This window comes from Gouania willdenowi, chromosome 10 (assembly GCF_900634775.1).
Source record: "Gouania willdenowi chromosome 10, fGouWil2.1, whole genome shotgun sequence".
NCBI lineage: Eukaryota > Metazoa > Chordata > Actinopteri > Blenniiformes > Gobiesocidae > Gouania > Gouania willdenowi.
Genome location: NC_041053.1, coordinates 5,072,232 through 5,098,078, shown reverse-complemented (window position 1 = coordinate 5,098,078; position 25,847 = coordinate 5,072,232). Strand labels below are relative to the sequence as shown.

The window sequence follows — 25,847 nt, the reverse complement described above, 5'->3', positions numbered from 1 at the left end:
GTACTAAATGTTCATAGACGGACTAGATGTTCAGAAAAGTAATTAAGGAGGGAGCATGATAGCTGTGCTTTTGGTACAGGAGCTACGAAATGTGTTTCACCATGCAGGAAAATGTAATCAGGACATGGTAATATTAACATATAATAACGTTACAATTAATTAATTTGTTTGTCCATAATATCTGTTCAAATATAATATTTTTTTTAAAAACTTGAATATTACAATTTCAGTTAATCACATGAAAGTAGATTATCTTACTAAGGGTTGTATTACAAGATAACTAGTTCATTTAGCAAACACTTTTAACCAAAGCAATGTACAGGATTAGCTTTTAGGGTTTTGCCTAACACCAATGTGAACCAGTGACCCTCCAATTACCAGCCCGCTTCCTTAACCGCTAGTCCACCACCACTAGGATCACAAGTATTTTTTTCATATAGAAAATACAAGTGTCAGAAGATCACAATAATTTTAATTGACCAAAATGTGGTTATGATGCCATACAATTATGTGTATGGCATCAGTTTCATTTTTATAAATGGGTTTATAATGTTTTTCCTTTAGTGATATACATCCCTTTAGCCTCATTCAGAGGGCCTAAAGGCAGGCATACACTGTGCGATTTTTGGCCCATTTTGAGCCGATTTTTGACTCGATTTTTGGGATCGGGCCGAGTTTATACTACATCGTGTGTTATGCATCGTGTCGTATACATGGGGTCTCAAGAAGCGATTAACACCTCACAACCAGCTCCCGATCAGCAACCGTAGGTTGTAAGGAAATCAAACATGTTTGAAATCCAGTTGCTCCTCGTGAGGGTATCTCACAGTTGAAGCAGTGCCACGGAACGGCTTACCTTGAACTCTCACACTGTGCATGTGCAAACACCGTAGGACCGCTGTAAAATTGACTGACTATACTGACCACGTCTGTCCAGCTAGCCTCTGGTCCATCGCTTCACCAACTTTTTTTTTTTTAAAAGCTCTTTTTGCTGAGTTTTGCTAGAGTCTCTCCACTTTCTTCTTCTTCTTCTTCTTCTTCTTCTTCTTCTTCTTCTTCTTCTTCTTCTTCTTCTTCTTCTTCTTCTTCTTCTTCTTCTTCAAATTTGTACATTGCATTTCCGGAAACAAGACTTGAATGTTTTGTGTATGGACGTACAGTGTGAGCAGTCAGATTGTGTCATAGTGTTGGTCTGTACAGAACGTGAATCTTGAGCAGCGCACATTCAGACTCAGATAAGTCGCACAGTTTGAGCTGGAGCTGAGGACAACCATGGAAAAAATCGCACATTGTATCCAAGCCTTAACTTGAAGAAGTTAATTTTCTTCCATCCCTTGCTATTCCACATTTTGTAAAACGTCAGCGCCAAACCAGTGAGTTGTTTTTTTTGCTCCACTTTGACGTCAAAGAGAAGCATGCCTCCTTTTGACACTCATTGCTCCTCCTACCCTGCTTAAGAATGTGAGCAAGGTAAGAGGAGTGTACACAGGTAAAACAAATAGCCCACAGTGTTTATTGGAAATAGGCCCTTTTGTCAGGTTTTTTACTTATAAAAGTTGTTCTCCAACTCCCACCTTTTACAGGATCTAGAAAGACGGCTGAGGTTCTTTCTTCATCTCCATCTTCAGGGTCTCCCGCCCCCTCCTCAAACTCCAGCTCCTTTTCTTCCTCCGAATTAGAGGAGATGGAGAAGAAGAAGAAAAAGAAAAAAAAGAAGTCCAAGGGACACATCGATGCTCAAAGCCGTTCAAGAAGTAAGCAGTCATTAATCATTTATACAAAAAATATTTGTTCCCACTTATGTGTAACCGTATTTTCATAAATGTTTTGTTATTTTTGTTTGTGTTATGTTACTTCACCCGATGGAGTCATTCGCCGCTACAAAAAAAGCAATGAAGAAATTTTCTAAATGTGGATCCATGAAAAGGGCCTTCTCTGCGATCAATGTTGACCACAACACAATCGCAAGAACAGCAATAATTGCTGAGCTTGCTATCACCTTTCCAGATGTTTACAAGGGGCTTCTCGGTGATTTTTAAAAAACCCTGAGGCTTCAGCTTGATTTGCATTTGTTGATCTAAACCTACAGCACCAAAAGTATAAAAAAAACTCTACAAAACTTATAAAGCAGTGGTCACCAACGTATCTAGATCTTTGAAACATTCTCTGTTGATCCTAAATGTATTGTAAATAATAGACATAAACTACATCCAGGCTGATTAAAGTTTTGCATGCACCTCTTTCTCTCTCGATCCACTGCTTGTATTTTTAAGCGTTAGTGGCTGCATTAAATTGACTAATTGGATCAATGAATGATTCAGACACATTAACTAAGGCTCTACCAGGCAGTGTTGTTTTCAGCAGCCATCTTAGTTTTAGTCTTATGGACAAAAACCTGTATTAGTTTTAGTCTTATTGGCTGAGAATGTTCTTAGTTCTATCTTTTTATATATTAATGCAACTTGAATGAAATGTGAGTGGATAAGCATAACAACTGATATGATCCATTTGTCTACCATTAACAAAATACTGTCCTCATATTAGTAAACATTAAAATAGGTCACATGCCTTTACTTTTGGTGTTGACATTAAATTGAATAATGAAAGTAGAATTGAAGTTGATGTGTTGTATAACTTTCAAAGCAAGACAGCTATGGCTGTTGATAATTTGTTAGTTACAGTGTTTACTTGGTTAAAAAATGTTGGACGAAAACATTTCATGCAATTCAAATACAAAAACCCTGAATAAAAGGCTGCATAATGCACGTCACCAAAGTGGTGGTCAAGGATCTTGGGCTTAAGAGTGAGATACTTACAATAGTGAGCAATGGCATTACTCTCTGACAGACAGAAGCCGTCATCTCCCTTGTAGGCAGGTACCTGAAATCCAACACACCCATGTAAAGTTTATGATTTAGGGTCATTTTTTCCAGTGACTAGTGCAGATGTGTAACAGAAAATACACAAAATGACAGTAAAATACACAAACAGCTAAAAATGAATCAATATCACTCCAAAAACACACAAGACTACAAAAGTAGCCAGAAATCTATAAAACAACAAAAATACAAAAAATAAAAACCATTAAAAACAGTTGATACGCTCCCGCTGATGGCTGGGCTGATGGCTGCAGTTACACTAACCACTAGGGATTCACTCAACTCCCGATACGATTCAATTCACGATACAGGGTTCACGATACGATTCTCTCACGATTTATTTTACAAAATGGGACTGTAGACAATTTTTTTTTTGGGAAAAAAACTAGAAAATACTGAATTATTTTCCTTTTATTTTTCATTGTCAAAAGAATCCCTTGATAAACTATTCAAAACAATGCAATTTAACTAAAAATAAATCATGAATGAAATAAATAAAGGAATAATTCAAATAAAAATTTAAAAATTTAAATTCTGGTTCTATAATAAAAAATGCAAAACTGCATTATAGTTCTTTTTCTTTTTAAAAGTGCAACTGAAAATGTATTTTGTACCTTAACAATTGGACTTTAAAAAAAAAAAAAAACCGTGATTACACTGATTTACGCCATATTTGTTTGGACCAGCAGAGGGCGCTGGTAACACAGTGGTCGGTTGGCATGCAGAAATTCTTGCAGTGAAGAAGAGAAGCTATGCTAGCAGACAGAGCTAATAGAAAAATGTGACTTTTACAGATATTCAAGTAATATTACAGATATTCTTTCGGTTCTAAAGGGGTAATGAATCATTTATTAACATATTTAAGAGTAGAAGGCAGCCAGAAAGAAAGTATTAGCAGACTCCGCCCGCCGCCTACACTTGTGGATAGCGCCCTCTGCTGGTTAAAAAAAGTACTGCAATTCAATTTTCAGAAAATCGATATCAACCGTGATACCTATGAATCGATTTTTAACTGCCTTACGATTAATCGTTACATCCCTACAAACCACTATGGAGTCTGATTTATAAATCCTGCCCTATGCTCCTTTAAGGATCCGTTGGAACCCTGTGAACATAATCTGTTTTTATTGGTACCCTTTGTTACAAAAAGTATTGATTGTGAATCAAGAATGAGTTTGAATCAAATCATCACCCCAAGAATCAGAATTGAATCAGAATTGAATCTTGAGTTGTTGGAAGATTAATTTTACATCATTAATAATTACTATCTAATCACAATATGGATCAATACAACTTCCAAGTGTAATGAAAATAATGAATCAGACCAAATCTACACCGTAACAGCCCTATGTACTTAAAAATGAATAGTACGGACTCACCTTTCCCAGAGAGAAGCTGTTAAGGAAGGCTGGGGTGCGGTTTGTCAGCCCAAAGGTGAAGGCAGGGTAGCTGCTGCCAACTTTGAGCTGAGCTCCGCTGTACTGGGCTGTGATCTGGGTCTTGAAGGCTCGCCAGTTCTCTGGGTAGGTGAAGAGAGTCTGAGAGGAGCAGGAAGACAGGGTTCAACATTTAAAACAAGCAAGGGTAAAAACTAAATCCAATGCATTAAAAATAAATATAATAAAAATCTAGACGGATGCATATTCAATCATCTTGCATTCTTTAAAATAACAGTCATTAAGGTTATTTAGCATCCAACAGCACCATGACTGAATGAATAAATGAACTGTTTGGTCATTCAATTCTAAAATGACTAAAAAGTGCAGCATCTATTGAATAAAAAACTAGCATACTTATCCATAATCCATACTGTTCATTATGGGATAGTTATATTAGCTGGAAACTCTTGTAAAGGGAAATACTTAGAAAACCTTCAGCATAGCTTTAAAAATGGCTAATTATTGGCTGCATTTCTTAAAGACTGTGGCTATTGATACGTTATATGTATCCATAGACTTCAACTCTATGCATACAAAGCCCCTCACTGGCCAGTTTAGGTCACGTGATAGATGCACTACGTGACTTAAAGGCTGCGTCCGAGTAATCCCTCCTATCTCCTTTCCTATCCACTTTTCTATAACCCCGTGGATGACGTCACAGGGTTAAGGAAAGGTGTTAGGAGAGGAGTTAGGAAAAGGTGATCACGTTTGTTTTGACGATCAGACGCACTTCCACTAGGTGATGTAATAATCCTACAGCCACGCCTCCTTTCATCATAAAATTCTAACGCTCTTTTATCATAAAAATCTACTGCTCTTTCATCATAAAAATCTAATCTTCTTTCATCATAAAAATCTAATGTTCTTTCATCATAAAAATCTAATGTTCTTTCATCATAAAATTCTAATGTTCTTTCATCATGGCCACCACCTTAAACACTTTCAGGGGTTAAAGAAAAGACACTATCTCTAGACACTTTCTTTCTTATAAAACTCACACAAAAAACATTATTTTGGGCTAGTAATGTCTATTACAATGCTGCTCTGGCTATAGAGCCTTTATCCATATCCTTACAGTCTCTTCCTCAGTTTCAAGGAATCTCTCATTCCGGTATGAATTTTAAATTGTCCCTTTATGCAGATGATTTGCTTTTATACGTTTCTGATCCTACTCTTAGGGTTCCCTCGATTAAATCGTTGTTGGAAAAATTCAGTTTACTCTCAGGATACATAGTTAATTTACTTAAAAGTGAATGCTATCCAGTAAATTTGTTAGCTTTTGAGTTGAACCAGACAGATATTCCATTCAAACTTAGCCCCTCTGGATTTAAATATCTAGGAATCAACATCACCCGCACTTTACCTTCCTTATACACAGCTAATTTCACCCCATTGATTAACCAAATTAAAGCAGAATTTCAGAGGTGGGGCTCCCTGCCCTTATCTCTTTTGGGTCGAATAAACACAGTTAAAATGATATTTTTTCCCCGGTTTCTCTTTCTATTTCAATGTATTCCGCTGTTTTTGCTCAAAAAGTTTTTTAAGACTCTCAACCATCTTATAATATCTTTTTTGTGAGAAGGCAAGAACCCCAGAGTGAGGAAATCTCTATTACAAAAGATGACATTTTGTGGTGGGCTTGCTTTGCCTAATTTCCTACATTATTATTGGTCATCTCACATTCATAAATTGACCTATTGGCTCCGGTCACAAGACTTGTTGTGGTGCAAACTTGAACACTTGTGTTGTTCCTCATTATCACTGGAAGCTCTGTTGTCTTCTTCTCTTCCAATTAATCCCTCTAAATATACATAAAGTCCTGTGGTACAGTCCTCTTTGAAAATATGGTCACAATACAGGAACCATTTTAAGTTTCTTTCAGCATCAATAACAATGCCAATCATGAAAACTCATCTGTTTCCCCCCAGTCTCACTGACGCTACATACATGCAGTGGAAAAATGCTGGCATCAAAACTTTTAAGGACCTCTATAAAAATGGTACCTTTTTAAGTTTTTCTGACCTATGCTCAGCAAGGGGACTTCCAGCCACTCATTTGTTCTGCTACTCTCATTTTTAGAGTTCATAAATGTATCTATACTTAGAGCCTGATACATTTTTTTTTTTATTGTGAATTGAATTAATTTGTGTTATTTTTATTTTATTTTTTTATTGACATTTTGACAAACCTTTTATTTTGTACGGATGCCTTTGTGGAAAATAAATTAAGTTCTAATTGTGGAAGATATAATTTTTTCTTTTTTTGGTTTCTACATGAGATGTTTACTGTATGTAAGAAAACCAACAATAACCGTGGGGGTGTAAGTAACTAATAACTTTTACTTTGATTACTATTTAATTGAGCTACTTTTTACTTTTACACGAGTAAAATGTTCATTAGTTTTCTATTGTTGTATCAGACGCTGCCTCATTGGTAGTAATTATGCCTGATGTAACAGTCCAGACATAAATCCACAATGAGGAGTAAAATGTGTGTGTGTGTGTGTGTGTTTGCATTATTTATTTTAATATATTTGATCTTCTGATGATAATATAACATACATTTAATCACAAAAGGCAGCTTCGAACAGATCAATGTTGACAGGTTGTCATGGCAACTCAGGCTAACATGGAAGCTCAATGTTGACAGGTTGTCATGGCAACTCAGACTAAAATGGAAGATACATGTTGACAGGTTGTCATGGCAACTCAGGCTAAGATGAAAGCTGCAGAATCTACACCAATCTACACTCCGTACACCGTCAGAAACTAATAAAGAAGCTTTAATAACATCGATTAACGTTGACCAGCAGATGTCATCAGTGAGCAACGTTTGAGCTCAAGGTGAGTTTCTAATAATAATGTCAACTTTAATGACTAATTTAGTGATTTTCCACAATCCAGTGTGTAAATACTGCTTGTTTTAATCTAAATGTATTTACATATATAGTCATAATCTTGTGTGAATGAGCTGATATTGTTAAGATCTTTGGAACGATTTTGTCATAAAAGCTCTATTTAAATCTGTTCGTTTTAACATTTAACATTTAGTCTGAATTGGATCATTATACACAGTGTGTGTGTGTGTGTGTGTGTGTGTGTGTGTGTGTGTGTGTGTTAGCGGCATATAATAACGGAATGTCTCACTGCATGTAAAGCTAGGGTTAAGAATGAATGAACCATTTGATTCCTTTTTTAGACAATCAACTTTTGCTTTTTAGAAAACGGAAATTGCATCTCAGGAAATGTGACTCGTAAATATAAAAATGAATAAAACACAAGCAGAATAACATAACTTTCTACTTCTGCCAAGTCCAAACATCTTCTCAGATATCTATAACTACATAGATATCTTTATTTGAGGAACATTGAAGATCACTTGAACTAAAGTTTAGACTTGGTGACGTGACGTTTTCCATATCTTTAACTTTCATTCTACCAAGTCCAAATGAGGTTTGAGATAAATGTGATGTTCATTTTGAAAAAAAAAACATAGGATTGAAGAGCAGATATTTCTAACCAGTTTCCAGGTTAGAGATTAAATGTGTAAACAGTTTGCCATTGGTTTCCATCATCTACCACCCACCACTAAAAGTCATGTGATGTGTGATATCATCGAAGAAAGGTCTCTACTGTTCATGGGGAATGTTTTTTTTAAATATAAATTAGCTGTGAATGGATTAAAAAAAAAACATTCGATTGCAAATCTGACTAATTAATCACAATTAATCACAACTTGTGAATTTCAATCATAAGTTACACTGAAATTACAATCAATCAATCAATCAATCAATCAATCAATCAATCTTTATTTGTATAGCGCCAAATCATAACCAATGGTATCTCAAGACACTTTACAGTAGAGCAGTCTTAAGGACGGACTCTTCATTTTATGGATACACACATATGCATATATACGTATATACACATACATATGTATCTCACACCCAACATGAATTCATCATGGCGGCAAGGAAAACCTTCTGTTAAGCAGCAGGAACCTTGTGTGGATCCCATTCCTATGATGAACAGCCATCCACGTTATGCTGTGTTGGGTGTGTGCAGAGGAAATGGTGGAAACAGAGTTGTTGAGACTCTGTAACTCCACACTGAGGATCCCACGGACCTGCAAGACAAAAGCCAGAAGGAGTAAAGGAGCAAACACACAAGGGAAGAAGCAGACATAGAGGGAGTGTTAGAGAGAGGAATGGGACCCTCTCCGGTCCCTCTCTAACCTAAATGACCTCTCTCTTAACGCCCTCTCCAACCTCTCTCCAACCGAGCATGCCAGACCCCCCCCAGGCAGTCTATGCCTATTGCATCTTAATTATGAGCTATGAGCTGGTTCCTAACTAAAAGCTTTACCAAAGAGGAATGTTTTGAGCCTAACCTTAAAGGTAGAGAGGGTGTCTGCCCCCCGAACCGTGGTTGGTAGATGGTTCCAGAGAAGTGGGGCCTGATAACTGAAAGCTCTTCCTCCTAAACTACTTTTAGAGACGAATGGAACAACGAGTAGTCCAGCATTTTGAGAGCGTAGTGTTCTGGGGGGATTGTATGGCACTACAAGCTCCTTGAGATAGACTGGTGCCTGTCCATTTAGGGCTTTATAAGTGAGAAGAAGAATCTTGAATTCTATTCTATATTTTATGGGAAGCCAATGCAGAGAGGCTAATACAGGAGTAATGTGATCTCTTCTCTTAGTTTTAGTCAGTACACGTGCTGCAGCATTTTGAATAAGCTGAAGTGTCTTAAGCGACTTGCTCGGGCAGCCTGCTAAAAGAGAATTACAATAATCCAGTCTAGAGGTAACAAAAGCATGGACTAGTTTTTCGGCGTCGCCCTGAGACAGGATAGATCTGATTTTAGCAATGTTACGGAGATGAAAGAAGGCAGTTCTTGAAGTTTCTTTTATGTGAGAGTTGAAGGATAAGTCCTGATCAAATAGAACCCCAAGGTTTCTAACAGTTGTGCTTTGCGCCAGAGTAATGCCATCTAGGGCAGTTAGGCTAGCATAGGTTTCTCTAAGGTGTCGTGGGCCCAGTACAATGACCTCAGTCTTGTCTGAGTTGAGAAGAAGAAAATTTTGGTCCATCCAGGCCCTAATGTCCTTTAGACAGGCCTCAAGTTTAGATAGCTGATTTGTCTCACCTGGCTTCATTGATACATACAGTTGGGTATCATCAGCATAGCAGTGAAAGTTAACAGAGTATTTTCTCATAACATTACCAAGGGGGATCATATAGATACAGAAGAGGATTGGACCTAGCACAGAGCCCTGAGGAACCCCGTAGCTTACTTTAGTGTACACAGAAGACTTATTATTCACGTGTACAAACTGGTACCTATCAGATAGGTAGGACTTAAACCAGTTTAGGGCAGTCCCTGTGATTCCAAGTAATTTCTCTAATCTCTCTTGTAGAATATAGTGATCTATAGTGTCAAAAGCTGCACTAAGATCTAATAAAACCAGCACTGAGAATCGTCCTTCATCTGAAGCCCAGAGTAGATCATTAGTTACTTTAACTAAAGCAGTCTCTGTGCTGTGTTGAGCTCTAAAACCTGACTGGAAGTCCTCGAACAGGCTGTTGTTTTGAAGAAATTCACAGAGCTGAGCTGCCGCAACTTTCTCAAGAATCTTTGAAATAAAAGGAAGATTATATATAGGCCTGTAGTTTGCTAAAGTGCTGGAATCAAGAGTAGGTTTTTTGAGAAGGGGTTTGATTACAGCTACTTTAAAGGACTGTGGCACGTAGCCTATTGATAGGGATATATTTATTGTCTCCAACAAAGATGGGCAGACTAGGGGAATAATTTCTTTAAACAGCTTAGTTGGGATCGGATCTGAAAGGCAGGTCGATGGTTTGGAGGATGAAATAATAGAGTTAAGTTCCTGAAGTCCTATATGCGTGAAACAGTTTAGGTTAGGCCTATTTACATTTAATGGTACAGCAGGCCCAGGTGAAGGCAGGGAGTGACTAATTTTATCTCTAATCTTATGAATTTTATTGTTAAAAAATGTCATAAAGTCCTCACAGCTGAGGGCTAGAGGAATCATGGGCTCAATAGAGCTCTGACTTTGTGTTAGCCTGGCTACAGTGCTGAAAAGGTACCTCGGATTATTTTTATTTTCTTCAATTAGTGAGGAGTAGTATGTAGATCGACTATGTCGTAAGGCTGTCATGTATTTACTATGGCTTTCTTGCCAGAGTATTCGTGACTCCTCTGTTTTATTGGAGCGCCACATTCTCTCTAATTTACGGGTTGTTTGTTTGAGTGTGTGAGTTTCAGAGCTCAACCACGGAGCTTTCCTCTGATGTTTAATAGTTTTTTCCCTCAATGGGGCAATTGAGTCTAAGGTGGATTTTAGTAGACTAGCAGAGCTATCGACAAGCAGATCCAGTTGAGAGGGGTTATAATTAATGTCATAGTTATTTATTGGATGGTGCACTGAGTTTAAGGCAGCAGGAATGGCCTCTTTAAATTTAGCCACAGCACTATTGGACAGATTTCTACTCGTAACTATTTTATTGCACAGTGCGAGATCCTCTAGGATAATGTTAAAAGATATTAAAAAGTGATCTGATCGCAGAGGATTTTCAGGGTAGACTTTTAGTTCATTAATATCAAGGCCATATGTTAGAACAAGATCAAGAGTATGATTTAAATGATGAGTAGCTTCATTAATAGTTTGAAAAAAGCCAACTGAGTCTATTAGGGTCATAAAGGCTGAGCTCAGGCTATCACTATCTTTGTCCACATGGATATTAAAATCTCCTACTATCAGTATTTTATCAGAACTGAGGACTAAGTTTGATATAAACTCAGAGAATTCTGATAGAAATTCAGAATAAGGGCCTGGAGGACGGTAAATTATCGCAAATAAGACTGGCTGGCAGGTTTTTGATTCGGTATGAGATAAATTTAGAACCAGGCTTTCAAAGGAAGTGTAACTGGCCTTTGGTTTAGGATAGATTAGGAGAGAGGAATGATAAATAGCTGCTACACCACCTCCACGGCCTATGTCTCGTGGCATATGAGTATTTAAATGACTGGGAGGAGTGGCTTCATTTAAACTAACATATTCATCTTGATACAGCCATGTTTCGGTTAAACAGAATAAATCAAAGTTATTTTCTGAGATAAGGTCATTTACTAGTAGAGATTTGGATCTCAGTGATCTAATATTTAATAGAGCACATCTAATGGTTTTATGTTTTGGTGTTTCTAGATTTGAGAGTTTAATTTTTTTCAGATTTTTATAATTGATAGCTCTTTTATTTGATTTTATGTTAAAATCATTGTGAAATTTGGGTCGGGGGACTGACACCGTCTCCATAAAATAATATTCATCACCATCACAGCAGTTGCCATGGCGATGAACACAGCTATCATAATAGCAATGGGAGGGAAACTGTCCTAAGGCAAGCGCAGAGGGGCGTGGAGGACTCCCCCTCTGTAACATGGTCTCATTCATGAGATGTCATAACAGTGACTGTGCCATGTTTTCTGATAGTAGAGATGCTCCCTCCAAAGTAGGATGGATTCCATCTCTTCCTATCAGGTTCGGTTTTCCCCAGAAGGATCTCCAATTATCAATGAAGCCCACCTCGTTTTCTGGGCACCACCTCGATAGCCAGCGGTTAAATGATGACATGCGGCTATACATGTCATCACTGGTCAGATTTGGTAAGGGACCAGAGAAAATTACGGAGTCCGACATTGTTTTAGCATAAGCACAAACTGATTCAATGTTCACTTTGGTTGCTTCCGACTGACGACGTCGGGAGTCATTAGTGCCGACATGGAGGACTATCCTATCAAACTTACGATTACTCTTTGCCAGCAACTTTAGATTTGATTCTATGTCGCCCGCTCTGGCCCCTGGGATGCACCTCACAATGCCCGCTGACTTCGCTAGCTTCACGTTTCTCACTATGGAGTCGCCAATTATCAGAGTTTGTTCCCCGGTGAGTGTGTTGTCCTCACGGAGGGGGGAGAACCTGTTTGAGACGTGAACATGGTGGTGTCCCGAGCGGCTTTTTGACCTTCGACTATGCTTACCACGGACAGTAACCCACTCATTGCTGGCCGGGGGGGAAGCTAAGCTAGCGCTACCACGGTCCGCACCGGCTAGGTCCTGCTTGCTAGCTTCTGTTTTGGTATCAGGGGTGCGGAACCGCTTCTCCAGATTGTTGATCCTCGCCTCCATATCTAACAGTACGCTACACTTTATGCAACTACCATTGTCCCTAAAGGAGGACGAGGAGTAACTAAACATCTGACACACTGGGCAGGAGAGCGGAGGGGAGGAGAGAGAAGCCATAGGTGCTAAATTTAAGCTAAGCTAAGCTAAGGATCAAAAAGGAAGTTTAAAGGAGATTACACTGCCAATAAGAGGCGGGATTGCTTTTTACTTAACCTTCGTACGTTTAACTCTACGGTAAAACAAGTGTTTTCAAGGCTAAAATATCAATGACAACAAGTTTGATTAGCGTTAGCAGAACACAGTAGTAGAGCGCTGCAAACAGCGGTAGAGTGTAAACAGGAAATGATCGATACGTCACCACGTCAGCACGTCACCAGCGTCAGCACGTCATCAACACGACTCTTTCCGATAGTGCTAGCCTTACGTGTATTTATAAGTTACATTTGAGGCAGAATGTGTAAATTCATTTGTTTTCCCAAACAAAATCACTGAGAAATGTGTGGTCCATGCAGACTTTAAAGGTTTGTGCTATGTTAAACTTCAGTCTGTTATTACACAATATATTGGTTATTTTAAAGAAAACAAGATTGTACATTCAAATAAAGTGTGCAAAAAATCTAACTCTATAATTTAGAGTTCCAGTGTCAATATGAGAGAACCTTAGAACTAATTTGAACCTTAAACATTCAAACTATTGCACTTTTACATTCAGCTGCTGAGGCACAGCCGACTGTCCACATTACTACAGGTGGACTGAATCAATGCTAAATACTAAAGGTGATCTCAGTGAGATAGACTCAGAAACATTAGTAAAGGAACACTCCACAACAATGAGAGAGTTCTGTTAATGTGCTGCTTGTCTCTGTCCCTCAGTGTGTGAACATGTCTACTGCCTGCAACGGGATGTCTGAACATCACTTCCTGTGCTCCATCTGTCTGGAGGTGCTCAATGATCCAGTCACCACACCATGTGGACACAACTTCTGCAAAACATGCATAAGCACATGCTGGGATACCAGTACCACCAGCAAGTGTCCCGTGTGTAATCAGGTGTTCAGCACTAAACCTCAGCTGAAGGTCAATATTATGATGCGTGAGTTGGTTTCTCAGTTCAGACGTGAATCTGAGCGTAAAGCAGCAGCTCCAGGAGAAGTTCCCTGTGACGTCTGCACTGGAACCAAAGTAAAGGCCCTGAAGTCCTGCCTGGACTGTGTGTTTTCCTACTGTAAGACTCACCTGGAGCCGCATCTTACAGCATCAGGCCTGAGAAGACATCAGCTAGTGGAGCCTGTGAAGAACCTGGAAACCAGGATGTGTCCAAAGCACAGCAAACCTCTGGAGCTGTTCTGTCTGAGCGATCAGACACGTGTCTGCTTGATGTGTTCTGTTTTGGAACACAGGAGTCACCAGTTTGTCCCTCTGGGAGAAGATCTGTTTGAAGACAAGAAAGTTTATCTTCAGCAGATGATCCAGAAGAGACGAGAGAAACTGAAGGAGATCAAAGAGTCAGTGAGGATCAGGAAGGACGCTGCAGACAGAGAGATAGCTGAAGGTGTGGAGATGTTCACTGCTCTGATGAAGCTTGTTCAAAGAGGCCTGAACGAGCTGATAGAGAAGATGGAGGAGCAACAGGAAGCAGAAGAGAGAGAGGCTGATAGTTTGATCAAAGAGCTGGAGGAGGAAATCTCTGAGCTGATGAAGAGAAGCTCTGAGGTGGAGCAGCTCTCCCACTCTGAAGACCACCTCCTCCAACACTTTTGCTCCCTGAAAGCTCCTCCAGCCACCAAGGACTGGACAGAGGTCATGGTCCGTCCATCATCATATGAAGGGACTGTGCTGAGAGCTGTGACTCAGCTGGAGGACACACTCAGTGACAAGATGATGAAGATGAAGATGTTAGCCATGAAGAGGCTGCAGCAGTTTGCAGTAGATGTGACTCTTGATCCTCTTACAGCTCATCCAAACCTCGTCCTGTCTGATGATGGAAAACTAGTTTGCCACAGTGATGTGTGGAAGAACCTTCCAGACAACAAAGAGAGATTTTCTCCTAGTGTTAATGTTTCAGGGAAGCAGAGTTTCGGTTCAGGCAGATTTTACTTTGAGGTTCAGGTTAAAAGAAAAACTAAGTGGTATTTAGGAGTGGTTAAAGAATCCATCAACAGGAAGGGATACGCCCCTCTGACTCCTAAGAATGGTTACTGGACTTTGATACTCAGAGATGGAAAGTTGTATAAAGGATGTGAAGATCCTTCAGACATTCTTCATCTGAAGTGTGTTCCTGAGAAGGTGGGTGTGTTTGTGGACTATGAGGGGGGTGTGGTCTCCTTTTATGATGTTGATGCTGCAGCTCTGATCGACTCCTTCACTCACTGCTGCTTCACTCATAAACTACACCCATTCTTTAGTCCCTGTTTAAACGATGGTGGTAAAAACTCAGCACCTCTGATCATCTGCCCTGTCAATCAAAGTGAATGATCAGTGTCATGATGAAGTCTCACCAACAATAGATTCAATGGTTCTCTGCAACCATTCACTTCTCCAGGTTGGTTACGCACTCCATCCAACCTAACATGTATGTTTCTCAACAGTGGGAGGAAACATTTTATTAAAGAAACTTCACATTTGGTGTTTGGATTGTTTTATGATCAGTTGAAAGGTGTTAGTTGCTAGTAAAATAGGAACATGATGATTTTTTCTATGAAATGTAATGGAAAAAAAATGCTCAGGTTATCTAAGGAGTTTTTGTAAGTCCATCTAAGTTTAATTTATAATTGTGTTGAGTATAACTGTGGTACATTTTGTTTCCAAGTGTTGTATGTGGGTATAAATGTTGTTTTTTGTCATATTACTTTTGAAACCTACATGTAAAAGAGGGTGATTGAACCTCAAAGAAGTATTCTATGTTTATCCAGGGTTACTTAATTTTAATTGAGTTTAACTGTTTTGTTTTTTATTTATTTCTCTCTGAGTTTTATTTCAAGAAAAAAGACTTGTAAAGATCACATGCATTTATATACTGTATTACTGTATCTGTCACAGTGTGTTGTATGCCACCCTTTGTAAACTTTGTGTGATTGTTCAAACAAAAATACAGAAAAATAAAAAATGTGGTGAAAATAAAACATTTGCAAATTTCCTTTTTTAAGTCACTATTACTCTTCCTCATTAACTTACCCTTTAATTAAAGAGAAACCGTGAAGTTTTGGTGTTTAAGAAGTGTTTATCACACTGGTAGCCCTTTGGATTATTCACTAGTTTTAAAGTAGCTCCATGTTTCACAAAGGTTGGTGAGTTGTTCTTTAGATCAGTGGTTTTCACGGCACGACCGCCAAAATAAAGGTTCCAGAAAGCGGGGACCCCCACTGTAGCAGAAGGTGGTTGAACACAGACATGAACTTTGAAGAACAGTCATGTGGAGACAGGATCATCTATAAGGGGGAATAAAGGGGAGAGATTTTTGGGGTCCATCCATAAAGTACGCAAAATGATGGTCCATTGTTCTATGAATCTGTGATAACCACATTTATAATATAATATAATATAATATAATATAATATAATATAATATAATATAATACAATACAATGTAATGTGATGTAATATAATATAATATCCACTGTTATCCAGGAAGTTTACTATCATTATAGTCATCTTAAAGAAATCCTTTTATTTAATTAGACAAAGTGACCAAAATTAGGAAAAAGGTGGTGACATGGGTTTTTAAAACCACAGAAATGGGTTAAAAGTAGCAAACTAGAGTGGGTAAAAACTGACAAAAAGTGTTAAAAGGGTTTCAAATTGTCAATATTGGAACAATTAGTTGAAACTGGCTAATAATGGGTATGACAATTTGTGAATGTGGTTAAATTGGCCAAAAAGCATGGACTATATTGAAAAGAGGTTAAAAGTGACAATAATGGGTCAACATTTGTCACATTAGGTGGAAAAGTGGTGGAAAGGGTTTATATCGGCTGAAAATGTCTGGAAAGTGAAAACACGTGCACAAAAGGCATTGAAATAAGATTGAGAAGTGTCAGAAATGGGAGTGATGTAGCAAAAATGCTTTAAAAGGAGCAAAAATATGGCAAGAAAAAGTGATGAAAACATGTTAAAATATGGCAAGTTTGGTTTAGTTGCAGAAAAAGGGTAAAAATGAGCAAAAAACGTGGTCCTTGCTTTAGATACTGGTTCCAGGCTGCTGTGGTGTGTGCAGTCTCCTCTGTGCCCACTAGGTGTCAGCCTTCCTCTGCTAACAGCCTGACTCTTTGGATGGAGGTAAAAACCTATGTTTAGCTACAAAAAGTCCCTTTATGCACTGTTAAATAATCCCAATATGATTCTGAAATCTACAAACCAGTGACAATAAGCTGTTTCCTGGTCAGAATACCAGTTGTGAGTGAAGAAGAGGAATTTAAAAGTTAATGAAGCTCCGTGAGTGAAGCACGTATTGTGGTTATCCTGCTACATGCTAACAATAATTAGGACTTTACTGGTTTAAAAACAGGTGTTAATCTGTCCAGGTATTCTCCCTAAAACCAGTCGGAGGGATGACAATTATGTTTCTTTGTTTGCTGTACTATAGTGCACTTTGTAACACTAAAACAATGCTAAAGTAGATACTATTAGCTAGCGGCCACCAGGGACGAGCAGAGCAGCACAACCGGAGACCCCCCACGGCAACCCCCAAACAGTCATAATTATGAGAAAGAAAGTCATAATTATGAAATGAAGTCATAATTATGAGAAAGTCATAATTATGAAATAAAAAGTCATAATTATGAGATAGAAAGTCATAATTATGAGAAAAAAAGTAATAATTATGAGATACTTAAACACTTTTACAGCAGCTTGTTCATGTGGTGAGAAGACACTGAGAGATGGCTGATAAGACTATCAAAGACTACTTTAGACGGGGATTTACAAATGATGAAATACTTTGTTTGCTTGCAAATTCACATGGAATTTTTCTGAGTAAACGCACCCTTGAAAAAGGATACTAAGCAAAAAGAGGCTCTGGCATCGAAAGGATAAAACTGATGTGCTGAGGTAGCACAGTTTATTGAACAACAAATGAAGATTTCTGGTCAGTGCCATGGGTACAGATGGATGTACCAAAAATGTTGGCTAAACGGAATTGTGACTGACAGTGAAACTGTTCAAATATTGCTAGGTTCTGTAAACCTTCTGATGAAGGTGGCTTATTGTTTTGTAGAAATATTGGCCAAAGACAAAACTAATCCTTTAACACATTTTGAATTGCATGAAGACATGGAGTTTGGAGTGGACTGGACCAAACCATGTGGTTATTGACAGCCTAATGATTTGGTCCCACCTTGTGGATGAAGCCATATAGGTCTGTTAAAATAAATAGAAAACTAGAATGTAACACACAAGTTTTATCTTTACATTTTCTGAATGATTGGGCTTAAAACTGCAACTTGGATTTTTACAGGTGCATCCTGAAAATTTTGGAAAAGTAAATTTAAAAGTCTTATATTGTAGATTAAATACACAAAGTGAACAGCAGCTCATGAAAAGCAATACTCCAGTGCCTTAAAATAAGAATGACATTAAAGAAAAAAAATATAAACAAAATTCTCACATTTTATGAACAGCAACAATTAAACAATTTCACTGAGTTAACATTCAGAAACAAACACGCCAGATTTTAAGTGCACAGTTGAAAACTATTCTGTCATTGGACCATTCCAAACCCAGCGTAAAGCTGCATTAATTTGGTTATATAGTAACCACAACTTAAATTTTTGAGTGGCCATCTTGAAAAATGGCTGCCATTTTGAGTGGCCAATGCCTTTTTCCACAGTAGTTTCCCTTAGAAAGTATGTCTGCCAAATTTCATGCTTTTTACCAAAGTGACCGATTTTTTTACTAATCTGCTGCTTTACTAGGTATTAATGAAATGTGGTATACACTAATATGATTTCCTACAATCGGAAGTTAATTCTCCATAAATTAGAGAGGAAAAAAAACATGTTTATTGGAACCAAAAATACAGCCTTAGAATTCACTTCAGAACACTATATGAAACTTGTCAACAACAAACACCAAACACAATGTTATAAGCTTTTAAATTGGTTGTAGTGGTTTTGTATGGGAGCTCTTGACTTGTACGTAAGGCTGACATAAGGTTGCAACACCTCGAGTAAGTCACTTAAAAGAGGGCAGAGCTTATGCGAACATCCTGGAGCCACGAAGACCACAAGTGTAAGAAAGATGATCAACACGCTCATCAGACAAAGGTCCAGCTCCAACCAGAAGAAGATTCCTCCTTCTCCTCGTTTGGACAGCTTTGATCATCGCTGAGGAAAGCATTGAACACAATGAAAAATGGTTCAAAAAAAGTGAAACATTACAGTAAAAGACTGGATGTAAGAGTAAAAGCTGAGGTACCGTTGCTGATGTACAACAGTAGGATTTGTCTGATCCTCATGCTTTGTGTGTCTGCAGGAGGAAACTGAACCTGACAGGTCAAATATAGCAAGCTGGCTGACAGTGCAGTAGGGCTGGTGTGAGCTCTCCATTTATCTCAGTCTGTCGCTGATAATGCAGTGATCCACTCAACCTAAATACATCTTGCCACTTTCTTTGTTATTTTTGAGCACTTTTTTCCGTTTTGGTCCCAGTTTGAGAGTCAAACGTGCTCCATTTACCTGTGCCTCTTACATCTGCTCGTTCAGGCATGGATGCAGTCACCAACAAAACTTTGATCGATACCCTACAGCAGGGGCGTCAAACTCAAATACACAGTGGGCCAAAATTTAAAACTTGAACAATGTCGCGGGCCAACATTGAACAAATGAACATTTTAATATGGACCCAAACATGTTTTGCTTTAACATTGAATATGGAACGAGCAACGCTTATTACTATACAATATAATCAATACAATAGTGCAGCCATGCAAAATCGAATTTCAAATAAAAAAAAAAACACATCAATGGCATTGATTTATTAATGAAATTTAAATAAAAATTGTATGCCTCTTTTCTATTTGCAGCCTTCTGATTTAAATATCAAAATAAACTTTTTCCGCAGGTTAATAATTTCAAAAATTAAACAACAAAAATAAATCAATCAACCATTCAAGCCCATGCCTTGGAGTAGCAAGAAAAAGTGCATAAAGAAAAGGGTAATTATTGCTCTGTTTGCTACACACTGATCTAATCTGATGTGTCCAAACCAGATACCTGGCATCTCTTCTTGGATGCTAGTTCATCAATGTCTGGGCTCAGGTTCTGAGCTGAGGAAATCCTCAGTAAAGGTGTTCATCAGTCAGACGTCAGAGATGTTTCGGTCATCTTCATAGAGGAGAAAAGTTGCTCACATAGATAAGTGAAGCGTGAAGTCGCTATGACTACTGTCCGTTTATAGTTGAGCGTTTGGGTCCTGTCCTGATTGACGCGCCAAAACAACAGCAGTGCATTATGGGATTCGTAGTGTTAGCGGTGAATGCGCTGTACACTTCCTGGTTTTGCCGGATTTGTCTATAATACTGGCGGGACAGCTCTAGTAGTCATTTGGGATTGCCTCGCGGGCCAAATATAATTACACTACAGGCCAAAGCCCGCGGGCCAGAGTTTGACACCCATGCCCTACAGCAATTCAAAAATGATTTGTCTCACTTTGACTCTAAACTGGACTGCATTCAAAGCAGCATGGATTCTATGAAAGAGTCGCTCGTGTCGATGGGTGCTAAAGTCGGTGAGCTGGAAGCCAGGGTTCCGAAGGCCGGGACATGATCGGCTTTGCCGGTCAGTTCCTCACTCAACTCTTTGGTAAAGAAAACCTCCCTTCTCCTTTGGTCATCGAGAGGGCACATCGATCTCCAGGAATGATCGGACATGATTCCAAAGCAGGTCCTCGGCCAATCATTGTAAAGTTCCTTTACTTCCAGCATAAGCTCAGAGTTCTCCATCTCTCCCGCGACAAAAAGGAGCTTGTGTACAATGGAGCCAGAGTGCATATATATTCTGACTTCAGTGTGGCACTGATGGAGAAACGCCGCTCATTTAATGCCGCAAAGAAGAAGCTCCGTGACCTGGAGATACAGTGCAACTGGGTCTATCCCTCTACTCTTCGAATCCATGCAGACAACGGCAAATTCCTACTGCTCCGTTCTCCTGATGAGGTGGAGGTGTACATCCGTAACGTATCCAAATGATCCACACGACTCTGGTCTGTAAACCTTCTTTCTGCGTGTCACTTATATTTAAGTTTCTGAACTGCTGCGGCTGACTGTTGACTGTTGTGCACGCTGTTCTCTGTTTGCCGTAAACGGTGGCTGTCGTGATTTAATCACGTGATGCATATCCCGTCTATTTGACTGTTTGGAGCAGCAGATTTGACTGTTATAAAGTCAATAATATTAATGGTTGAGTAGTTTCTGTTTCTGTTACATTAATTAGGGTTTATTTATTTTTTTCTCTAACTAATCCTATGTCATTGATTGATATACATTTTGGTATGCTATCTAGTCTAAGAAGACTTTCCCTAATTTAATATTGCAGACTGAGATTTCTGTTTTGTTTTTGTTGCTGTTTGTTGTTTTATGTATTATGTATGTATGTGTGATTGTGTGGTGGTGTGGAAGTGTATGTATGATTATAAGTGCTCTTGACTGGTTCTTCTCACTGTTATTTGTTTTTTTTTCTATATTTTCTTTTTTATTAAGTATGGTTAATGGTCTTAAAGTGATTCATGTGAACATTAGAAGCTTACTTCCTAAAATCGACCAATTGAGAGCCTGGATAACTCACAATAAACCTAGGATTAATACAATATCTGAAACATCGCTTTCTTCTAGCATCTCTGACAATGATGTTCATCTGGAGAATTATACTTTGTACAGAGCAGACCGAGGCTCTAGAGGCGGCGACGTAGCCACCTTTATAGCATCTAATCTTCAATCTCTGCTTATTCACCCAAAAGAAAAACCAGTGCATTTTGAAAGTCTGTTTGTAAAAGTTATTTTACATGAAAATAAAACAATTAATAATTGCTAATATTTACAGACCTCCTAACTCCCCTTCTGATTCCGTGAAAAATATATTGTCTACAGTTTCATCCTTAGGCTGTAATAATGAGATGATATTACTGGGTAGTGTTGTGGTAGTCAAGACCGGTCTTGGTCTCGAGACCAAATTTTACAGGTCTCGGACTCGTCTCGGACTCTGAAGCATTTTGACTCGGTCTTGTCTCGGACTCGGGATTTTCTCTCAAGACCGTTCGAGACCAGCACTAATTCCTGCTATTTTTTATAATGTGATAATAACACGGAGAAGAACGGGATAAAACAATCTTTTTTTCATTTTTTAATCCACCCCGAATAATGAACACAACCTTCCTTATTGTGACTGAGTAACGTGTGTGACACACTTGTGTGTGTGTGTGTGTGTGTGTCTGGCTACGGTGTCAGTTTGGACCGCGGAGCGCAAGGGAGATATGAACTAATCACCGGTAAAAACTCCAGAAAACAATCACCAGTAATAAATATTATCTCCCTGGTACACACAGTAGCTCTAACAACTGGTAAAATGATAAACTGGTGATATTACAGCCTGCGAATGCAGTACGCACTTACTCCGCCTCTGGGTCCTAGTGCCAGAGAAGGCTGTTCCGTTTACCGAGGTCTGTCTGTGTTTAATAAGTTCGTGTGTGTCAGCATGTTTATGCCTCTGTCCTTCCACTCTTTTCATTATATCCATGTCTTTTAAGGCTTTTATTACATAGTGTCGGCTGTAGTCCGGGCCGCCGCCATCTTGGATTATGTCGTCACCAGCGCAAAATCACCACAAGTTGCGCAAGCCAGAATGACTCAAATACCCGTAAAGAGGTCTTATATTTGTCATGAGTCTGCTTAGTTAGTTATGGTTTACCTCCTTATTCACTCCCTGTTCCTTGATTTTGCCTGTTCCTGTCCATGTTTTCCTGCCTGCCCACTTTTCCTGCTCTCCACAGCTGCTCCTCATTCCCTCGTCAGGTTGGAGGAGGATATATATACTCCCTCTGTTCTGTCAGTCTCTTGCTAGATGGTCAACCCGTTAAGAGAGACTTTAGTGTGAATACCTGAGTTTTCCCTCTTCACTTGTATTTCTATAGCTTAAGAAAAGAAAAAAAAATGTGCAAAAAGGAGTTTTGAATGCATTTTTATTCATCCCCATGACTCATTTTCTTTCTTTTACTTTCTCCAGTGAACAATTTAAGACAATGTACAATACAAAAATATGAAAAATAACATAACCCATTCAACTAATTAGCACATGTAGGGCAGTATGCAAGTGCACAGCCTTTGCAGATATATTTCTTACACCTGCAGCACACAGTATGTGTTTTACAGTCCTTCTTTTGAGGGCAGACATCTCTTCCTCTTACTTGCCCTAGCTGGGGAAGTGGCTGTGGTAACTGGATCCTCAGGTTGATCAGGAGCTCCTGCACTCTGAATAGCTTTCACAACTGCTGCTGAGGCTTCTGTGCGGGGGACATGCTTCCTTCTTTCAATGAGTGGAATTACAAGTGCCTTTCCTAGTTGCTCCAGGAACACCCTCCTCTTGTTCTGCTTACGAGACATCCAGGTCGTGTTGATCTCTCTCCAAATCACAAAGACATTGTAGGAGGAAACATCAATGATGTTGTGGAAGATGACCAGGGGCCAGCGGGCAGTCATCCTTCTGCAGCTGTATGTTCCAATCACCTTATCTAGATTGTCCACACCTCCTTTGTTGCGGTTGTAGTCTAGGATGATGACTGGCTTCCTGTCCTCACGATCGCTAATGTCACCCTCTGCGTGCAGTGTGCTCAGAAGAACTACATTCTTGTTTTTCTTTGGGAGGTAAGAAACTAGAGTGGTGGTGGGCGTGAAGGCAAACTTTGTTGAGAAGACCTCTCTCTCCTTTGACGCAAGCAGTGCAGGTGGGAGCTCAGGCTTGTTCTTTCGAACTGTACCAACCATTGTGATCTTCCTCTTCAGGAGCTGCTGTCCGAGTTCATAAGAGGTGAAGAAATTGTCACATGTCACATTGTGACCCCTCAGTCCCTCTGTCACATCAAGCACAACTCGCATCCCCTGGTTCTTCTCTGGGCATCCACTGGTCTGCTTCCCGATATAGACTTGCATTTTCCAAGCATAGCTTGATTTGGCATCGCAAGCCACCCATGACTTGATCCCATAGGCCTGCTAAGTAGGCCTGCAGGTCATTCTCATCCATCTTTTTCCAGCTGTCTCCATATTTGCGAAAAACCCTCCAGATTTGTCATCTCCAGGATTATTTTTTCTATTGCAGGTGTGATAAACAGGTAGGATGTAGAGACAATGTCATGGGCATGAGAAACGGCATACCTTGTGGGTCCTGGGGTCATCTTTATGACGTTTTGTTCTGCATGCCTGCCGTGTTGGTCATATGCTGCTGAGGACCATGTTATTTTGCCATTTTTTGAAAGGAAAGTCTCTCTTTCAGCTTCAGGTATTTTCTGATACATCCTCCACTTCCTCTTCTGAATCAGAGTTGTCTTGCTGGACATCTGAAAAACTTAGCTCTAGAGCCTCTCCAACTTTATAACGCACACTCATGGCTTCAGCACAGACAGAATTTGGGGTCGTGTCATCTGCTGCACCTTTATAACCTCTGGAAATCCACAGAAAAAGAGCTCTGCAGTCTGCGAGAACGCCTTTGTGTTGTTTACGTCTGCTACTGTCTTGTTCACGTTTACTATTAATTGATCTGAGACTGATCAAAGGCACAGCTGTCCGCGAGAAGCCCACCTGATTTGTCTTCTTTACTTCTGCTACTGATTGATCTGAGACACAACTAAAACATTGTTACATTCTGTGGTGTGTAAATAACTCTGTGACCTTGATTTCAACTCTTTTTGCCTCACGGGTCATTTTGACCCGAAGACCACCTTTGTACCTTTTTTTGTACAGCTTACATGGAAATATGAATAAAAGCAACATTTCACTTTTTCTACTGTTGGTGCCAATCTAGGAAAAGTCATAAAATTTCAGGTTTAAAAAATATTGTTTAGGGGATTTTTTTTTGGTTTTTAACACAGTGGCGGGTCATTTTGACCCGAGGACAACAGGAGGGTTAAACTCCTAGAAAGTATTGAGAGTTGGAAACCTTTGTTAATTGAATATCCTAGTTACATTACAGTAACCATATTAAACTATATCAACTAAGTGAATTAATAAAAATAACCTGTGTAAAAGCTTTTTCAAACTAAAAAATGATCTTGTGAAATCTGTGAGCTGTTGACCTGCACAACTCAAAGAATCAGAATCAAGAATCATTATTTCTTGGCAGAAATACTTTTAAACACTTACTGTACATTCAGCTGACATAAAAATCTTATTTTCAAATATGTAGAATAATTGTAAATTTACCAGTAGCAGTAGTAGTTTTAATATTTTAGTTATTTTTTTGCAGGCACCTTTTTTGTTCGTCAAATGTATTTAAAATAATCTAAAATTAAAAAGAGAATGTTATTTAACTGTCGAACCTTGTCATAATTGTATTTATTTATATATTTTTTTAAATTGAAAAAAAAATGTTTATGGTCTCGCCTTGTCTCGATCTCGGCTTGGCTTGGTCTCGGTGCATTCTGGTCTGGGATAGTGTGGTCTTGAACACAACACTACTACTGGGTGACTTTAACATAAACTGGTTGGCTCCTTCCTCTGCATCTGAGCCAAACATTTTTAATAGCTCAAACTTTTCCCAGTTGATTATTGACCCTACAAGAATTAGTCCCACATCACAATCTCTTCTTGATCTGATCTTAGTAACTCACCCTGAGCGCTTTTTAGACTCTGGTGTGTTTTCTGACTGTTTTAGCGATCACTGTATTGTGTATTGTATATGGAAAATTAAACCTCCACGTCTCCCCCAAAAATTATTAAAGTTCGTAGATCAAAATGGTTAATAGTGAAAACTTTATTAATGATATTTTAAAAATTAACTGGGACAAACTTTTTTTTAATACCTTCCATAAATGAAGCTTGGGACTATTTTTCCTCTGAACTTCTAAATGTTATTAATCTTCATGTTCCATTTACAGAAATCAGAGTTAAAGGAAGCCATCTTCCCTGGGTGAATGGAGAACTCCTCAGTCTGTTTAGAACAACGGGATAAGGCCTGGTCAACTTTTAATCACACTAAGCTTGCTGCTGACTGGGATGTATATCGACACTTGCGAAATATATGTACCACGCAAACTAGAAATGCAAGATCAATATATTACAAAAACAGTCTTACAAATAACTTTAAACAACCTAAACAGTTTTGGAAGCAAATAAACAAATTATCAGG

General features: G+C 38.9%; 1 pseudogene; it reads left to right on the top strand.

The window, feature by feature from the left end:
• Positions 1-14,313: 14,313 nt before the first annotated feature.
• LOC114471281 (E3 ubiquitin-protein ligase TRIM21 pseudogene) lies at positions 14,314-15,499 on the top strand (annotated as a pseudogene).
• Positions 15,500-25,847: the final 10,348 nt, after the last annotated feature.